The 7322-nt window shown below is 48.0% G+C and overlaps 1 long non-coding RNA gene across 1 annotated transcript; it reads left to right on the forward strand.

The window, feature by feature from the left end:
- Positions 1-2840: 2840 nt before the first annotated feature.
- On the forward strand, positions 2841-7322 carry LOC131086568 (uncharacterized). The gene is made up of 3 exons (XR_009114767.1): positions 2841-4125; positions 6934-6996; positions 7144-7322. It is a non-coding gene; the product is annotated as an uncharacterized LOC131086568 (long non-coding RNA).

A 7322-nucleotide genomic window follows, 5' to 3' on the forward strand; every position in this document is an offset into this window, starting at 1 on the left:
GGGCTCTCTCTCACTTGTGCATCACACAGGGACCCATGACCCAACTCAGGACTGCATCCCCTAACTCAGCTGGAGCCTCCAGACGTTCTGTAACAGTAAAGCAGACATCCCTAGAGCTCCTAGCAGCTCCTGTGCCATCAGCCCCAGACATGTGAAGTTATCTAACACTGGAGTTCTCAAACTTCCCTACATTTGGCACTGGGTGTGGCTGCAGCCGCCTGAGTTATGAAATGCTGAGCAACGAGGGTTCGTGTTTCAACCTGGCTGGGCTGCCCAGCCCGAGCACCTCTGCTCCATGCCCCACTCCAATGCCCCAGAGACCTTCCCAGGGTGGCTGAGGGGCAAACAGCCTTCCTCATCTCCTCATCACAGCTCAACAGGCCAGGGGCATGGGTCGGGCACAGTTTTTACTAGTATTCTCTTGGGTGAATACTATCATTAATGATCTAGAGGTTATCAAGAATCCAAGCTCTCCGAAACCTGTCTGAAACCTCTCTCTCTACCTGTCTTTGCAGCTGTAGTTTCCTGTCATGTGGCAAAGATCAAGAAACCTAGAGATGAATAAACTGCTGGTGTGTTGGATGCTGTTGCCCATGTGCCACTGGGGTATCCTGGAGTTGGAGCTGCTGTGCAGGCTGCACGCTCTGCCAGAGTTATGCATTCCACCAGGCCCTAACAATGTCCCTAACAACGGCCCTAACGATGTCCCTAACAGTGGCCCTAACATGTCAGGTGGCCCCGGCCAGCCTCCCTCCTCCTCAGGGAGGAGTAGCACCAGTGGGCAGCAAGATGGGCCCCTCTCGGCCCCACCGTGCAGGTAACCACGACTGCTGGATTAGCAATATTGGATTAGCAATGTTGGAAAGGATGTCCCAGCCACTCCTTGAGGTCTGTGGTTGTGAACAATGTTGTCCAGCTCCCTTCTGGGGCTCTCAGCAGTGTCTGTCCCCAGGGACCATGGCAGCACTGGAGTTTCCTGCCCATAGGACAAATTGACTTTCATGTTCCTTTCACATTTGAAGTTCATTTCCCACCAATCACACAGGTGAACCCTTCACTCAAAACCCCACCAGGTGTGGCAAATAAGGGCAATTACCCAAAACCTGCTGCACCTGGGCTGGGGCTGCCTGGCTGTGCGGGTGCAGGCTGGGGAGCCTTTAGAGGGGCTGTGAGAAGATGCCCGGGGGAGCCTTTAAAGGGGCTGTGAGAGGATTCCCAGGGAGCCTTTAGGGGGGCTGTGAGAGGATTCCCGGGGGAACTGCTGGCTGCGGACATGGTGGGCAGGTAGGATCTGGGCGCTCGAGGTGGCGGTGGCTGGGAGGGTGGGTGAGTGTCGGTGTTGTGGGTGCTGCGATTGAGCCTGAGGGGGGTGAGGGCCCTGCAGCCATTGCCCGTGGCCAAGGTGCTGGGCTTTGCCTCTGCTCTGCAGCTCGGTGTGTCTGCCCGTGCCGGCTGGTGGCTGAGCTCCGGCAGTGTTTGTGTTTGTGCCTCGGCAGCTCCAACCCCCGCGTTGGTTCGGCTCTGCCCCGGCAATGCCGGCCCTGGGCGCTGTCCCGGCTTGGCCGGAGCCGGGGCCGGGCCGCAGAGCCGGGCCCGCTCTCGGCAGTCCCCGGCAGGAACGGGCCGGGTGCCTGTGCTGGGGACCGTGAGGGGCCTGGCAGAGCGAAAGCCGCGGCTGTGGGGCAGGGGCTCCGTGCCAGGGGCTGTGGAGTTGGGGAATGCAGGAACCGAGATGGGTTGCTGCGGTGCCAGATACCGTGGCACTGACTGCAGCCTAATGCATGTGGGAACTGCACCTCCTCCTTGGTTTTCCGTGCCTTTGAGAAAATGGGTCCTTTTGTATTTGAAAAGTGGGGTGTATTTTAATGTTGTGTGTTTTCACTCTATGAGGCAAACATCACCTTTACCTGTGTGCAGGCAGTGTTGTGATGGCATGTGCTCTCTCCTCTCCCATGTTACAATTCAAGGTGTACCTGCAGTGCGTCGATGTAATGTAATTTGGGCTGGTTCTGTAATTTCTGTGCTGATGTTCACTGGAAAGCCAGTGCTGGTGCTGCATCAGTCTACGCCTGTGGAAGTTGCTCATGAGCTAATGTGGCTTTCCAAAAACAGCTGTACTTGTGCTGCTGGAGTGCATGAGAATGGGAACTATTCTTCACTTTGGGATTAGGATAGGATGAGGAGGGATATTTCCAGTGATAATGTTATGCGATAACACACCTCGGCAAATATACAAACCTGTTGCTGACTGTGAGTCTTGCTGTCTTTACACATCTCTCTGCTATCAGTAACAGGAGCAGCAGCAGAACAGGACGGGGAAATTGCAATTTCCTGTGAACAGGGCTGGCTCTGGGTAGCTGAGGATGTCACAGGGAACAATGTGTACGTTTCACTGCTTGGCTGCTGTGCAAAGAATTTCCACTGGTCAGATGCTGGTCCGAGTTATCTGAAATATTTCTGGGTTTGTTTTCTTTTTTCCTGCATTGCAGGTCTGTTTTGAACTTTGTCAACAACCCTTGACTTGATGTCAGTTTAAAACCAATATTGTTACTTTCCTTCTGTGTTTTTTTTCTTTTCTTTGTGAGTACATTCTGGTAGAATTTGCTTTCAGATAATAATTTGAATAGTGAATAATCCTTTCCCTGCTGTCAGAAGATAAAATGAGGAAGGGAACCCTCTTTACTCTCAGTAACTCTATATCCTATTTAATTGATATAAAGTAGGATTTTGTGGTCTGTAAAAAAAAAAAAAAACAAAACAAAACAAACGCAAAAAACCAAAACAAAAACAAAGCAGTGGTGGTGGGAAGAAAGCAGAGCTTTTATTGTAATGCTGAAAAGGGACATTGCAGAGGAACTGTTGCTCATGAAGTGCCATGTCAAGAGACATATTCCAGGGCCTACTGTGGTGGCAGCTGTAGGATACAGAACAATTTGATACGTAAACCCTTGTTCTGAGGTAGATTGTGCATTTTCACCCTGTATTTGGCAGTAATTATTTGACCAACAGAGTGAAACCCTCTGTCCTGTGTGAAAAGGCACAACAGTAGCTTTGCTGGAAAGCTTGTGATCCCAGAAAAAAGTGGGCTCAGTGTTTTGGGGTGAGGTCAGCTCCTGTGTGGCTGGACAACATAAAGGTGCCCTGTGAGAGGAACCAGGGCTCTGTGGGGGCCACATCTCAGCAGTCTGCCTCCTGCACATCCCATCCCATGGCTACAGCTGGGGGCACCAGGCTGGGCAGCTCAGCTTTTTGGCAGTGAGCCCACCTGAACCTCACCAGCTGTCGCTGACCCTGAGACTCTGGAGGCTGTGCTGGGTCCTGTCAAGTGTTTGCTGTGGGGACAGTGGGGAAGGACACAAACCCACTCTCCTGAACCAGACCTTGGGAATAAGAGGTTAAAATATTAATTATGACACACCACAAAATTATGAGCCTACTCTAACACAATAAAGATTTCATCAGACGCTTTACAAAGCAGGCTTAGTGCCTCCCATTTCTTTTTATAGCCGTGAATTTTAAGTCCCACTGGGGACCAAAAGAATGTGGGCAAGAATCATCTGAAACTGGATACTTTTCTATGTAAGGTTTTGAAACGACAGAGTTGATTTAAGCAATTCCTCAGCGCAGTGTTTTGCAATGCAATGTTTTTCTGCCCGGTTCACGACGGGCTGTGCCAGCCTGCATGTCCCCCTGCGGCACTGGAGCCTTTGCTCAGGACAGCTGTGGCATGCACACTGTTTACCAACTCCCCGATAGGGAAAAACAAAGCTCTCGTTCCTGGGCTATGGAAAACTTCTGCCGATGAATCCACGCCCTCTCTCCGGGGAGGAAATCAAAACAAACATTAATGTCTCTTCACCCTTTTATGCCTGGTATATTAATCACCCAACAAGCGCTCATGACTTCTCCCGGTTCCAGTTTGCATTTGCCCTCTAACTACTGGGAGGAGTCCTGCTTTGTCTATAAAAAGCTGCACTTTGCCAAACAGTGTAACAGAACCGAACTTAGGGATTCACTCGCCCATCTCACCCAGGGAGGGAGGACTGAGCGCAGCCATGTTCGGCATTGGGAAGAAGCTCGCTGAGGACGCTGTGCAACAAGCTGGAAGTGCTGCACAAGTGGCAGGTAAATACAAATTGCTCCTTTCCGTCCTCCTGTGCCTTGGGTGTTAAAGTATTTGCTTTGTTCCCGCCCCTGCTGCTGGGAGCAAACCTGCCCCCGGGGCAGGAACTCTATAGATGCTGCCCTCAAGGGTGGGGTCAGCACATCCTGGAATCTCCAAGCCCTCTAACACTACAGAAAATGAAGGTCTGATATTAACGACTGGGTTTCCAACAACTTTTCCTGCTCTGGCTCATAGTGTGTGGGTGCCTAGATGATGATGCATTGATGACAGGACAGCAGAAAGCAGAGTGGAGGCAAGGCTGCTCATTTAGGGCTTTGCTTCCTAATATGACCAACCATGACAAATAGGAGTTGTGTAGCAGCACAGTGTACCAGCTCTGAGGGCTCTGATTCACTCCATGCTGCCCAGAGAGGTGCAGTTCAGTGCCCTGGTGTCAGTGCTCCAGCCCTGCCAGCACTGCACTCACACAGCCCACCAAGAGCACAAGTGCAGCTGCAGGTGAGCCAAGTCCACTCCTGCAGAGTTTTGCTGAACTGGCCCTGAAGTTAAATAACAATTGTTAGTGGAGCTTTAACATGGAGAGTTGCACTGCTGAGATTCCTGAAGTATTTGTGCTTAGTATGTGAGCACTGGAAACTGTTTCATATTTCTTTACATGACATTTAGGTAAACTCTTAAAACCAGTTATTTTGCCTGTGACTTCAAATGCTGTAGAAATATTCCTTGTGGGCTATGTGCCCAGTGAAGCAAGTGGGAAGCCTTATTTACCATGACTTGGTTCATTTTGCTAGGAAGATGAAGGATGAACAATCCCACAGCCACCTTCTTTTCCAAAGAATTTGGATTTATTCTTAATTCAGCTATTTTTATGCTGGAGCATGAAACAAAAGCAGCAGGATGAGGGCAATTGGAAAGGAGCCATCAATTTTTCAACTGAAGATTTGTTTCTAATTTTGCCATAGAGTAGTCCTAGAAATGTGTATTTTGTGGCAGCTTTTTGATGTTCCTAACTTCTTTAGCATGGGGGAAACATCTACTGTTTCCTATGCTGGAAGACAATATGGATGATTTAGAAGGGACATTTGTCATCTTCAGAGGAGCTGAGTACTAATCTCAATCAGCTGATGGAACAAAGTGTTTAGGAGTCAACAGACTCTAAGAGCAAAGTTTATAAATAGTAGCTGCAGCCCTTGCCCCTCTGTCCCAAGCACTTGAAGCTGAACCAGCTGTTTGGATATCATCTGTCTGAAGCCCTTTGCCTGAGCCCTGCCTGTATCTTCCCAGCAAGTCCTGCACTGCAGCATGGCTCTTGCAGCCAGAGTTGGATTCTGGAACAACAGAGGGTGGTCCCAGGCACTGGCTTGACTTGGCCACTTCTGTGCAATCTGCACCTACCTTGATGTCAGGCAGTAAATACACAGCAGGTGATGCTGAACTCATCATGCCACTCTTAGTAGTGCACTGACTGGAAGGATTATAGAGGTACCCTCTAAACCCCCATTTAAATGAAAATGAAGGGGGATTAATGGCAGATTTCAAGTAAAAAAAGACTATCTGGTGGCTTTGCAACTGTTCATTACCTTTTTTCTGAACCACTTCTGTTGTGCCTGCACGTGCCCCAAAGGCGCCGTCCCATGAGCCGTTGCCAAGTACAGAGTGGCACAACTGAGCTTTGCAAGTATCTAAAATTAGCATCTATGCCATGGGTCCTGAAGGGAGTTACAAACTTGGCTGTGACCTAAGACTGCCATGGGAAGCATTTGTCTTAGCTGCATCTTATGAGCAGTGAACATCACTCACATTAGGCAACTGCAGCAAGATGGCATGTAATGATAATTAGCATGTATTTTGAGCAGTAGAAAATGTCCTACAAGCTCCAGGTGAAATAGGTCACTGGTTTTACAAGACACTTAATAAAACCACTGTTGAAGAGATATTCAATGCAAGCTTGGAGACCTTTGAAGTTTTAGACACTCCCAGTCTACTTAAACATCTCTCACCACCTCAGCATTTCTCCCTCCTGCCACTTCCATGAGGAATGTCTTGCTCAGTCAGCCAGCCAGTCAGTATCTGCTGTGCAGAAGATATCAATGGTGTTTTTTTTAAAAAGTAGTAATTGGAGCCAGGGGTAATAAAATGAATACAGGTCCAATGCAAGGCCATTTGCCCCAAGCTTCTGACTCTTGTCACAAGACTTCCCTGATCAGCTTTTGGAAGCTGATCATCCAAATATTTACCACTATTTTTTTCTAGGCTGCAGGCCTTTAAGACAGCACCTTCTCTTGCTCTTCATTTTTCAGTATGTCTCTTCTGCTGAACTTTTCCATGCCTTTAAAAATACTCTGGCCTTTTACAGAATACCTTTTCTTCAGGTACAAGAAGTATTAGACTAACCATTTTTGATGTGCTGCTCATACAGCATGCCAGTTCAGAGAGTGAGCAGCAGTTTATGCAGCTGGTAAAAGAATCTTTACCAATCAAACTGCTCTCAGCAGATCCTAGCCAGGCTAAATAAAAGGACACTTTCATTGCACCTAATTCTCTACCAGTGCTTGTTTCTTGGTAGTCCAGGTGCCCCACATTAACATCCATAATCTTCATCTATACCAAGACAGATGGATACTGTGGGGAACTGCAGCCAGAGTCCTAATAGCACCTCTACTGCTAGACCAGGATGCCCACCCTTATGGAATAATTATTCATCTTCTAGCCCTGAAACATTTAGGGAACCCTTTGAAAATGTGGCTGTTGAAATTAGGGGAAGGTTCAAGACTGCTTAATTGACTATTTTTTTCTCTGAACTGCAGTTGACACTGTGAACCAGACTGTGCAGCAAGCAACAGAACAGGCTAAGGCTGCTGGTCAGAAAGGTACTGTAATGTTTGTGTTAATTTCAAAATGTCATGACCCACACAGGGTCCTCAACCCTGCCTTGCTTCTTGTCCCACACCTGGTGGGAAAGGGGTAGCTATTGCAATGATGCTACAGTTACCTTTGTTTTTTTTCTCTTTTAAAAGCACTTGATGAAGTCTACAAGGTTGCTGAAACTGGTGAAAAAGCTGTAAAAAATGTAGCAAACCAAGCAACTTCATGGGGCAAAAGCTTTGGACAATAAAGATCAAAATGTAACACCACTGAAATTTTTGTAAACAAGTTTCTACTACATATACTCTTAAATAAAGATAATACTTACACT

The sequence above is a fragment of the Melospiza georgiana genome, chromosome 8 (genome assembly GCF_028018845.1).
Source record: "Melospiza georgiana isolate bMelGeo1 chromosome 8, bMelGeo1.pri, whole genome shotgun sequence".
Classification (NCBI taxonomy): domain Eukaryota; kingdom Metazoa; phylum Chordata; class Aves; order Passeriformes; family Passerellidae; genus Melospiza; species Melospiza georgiana.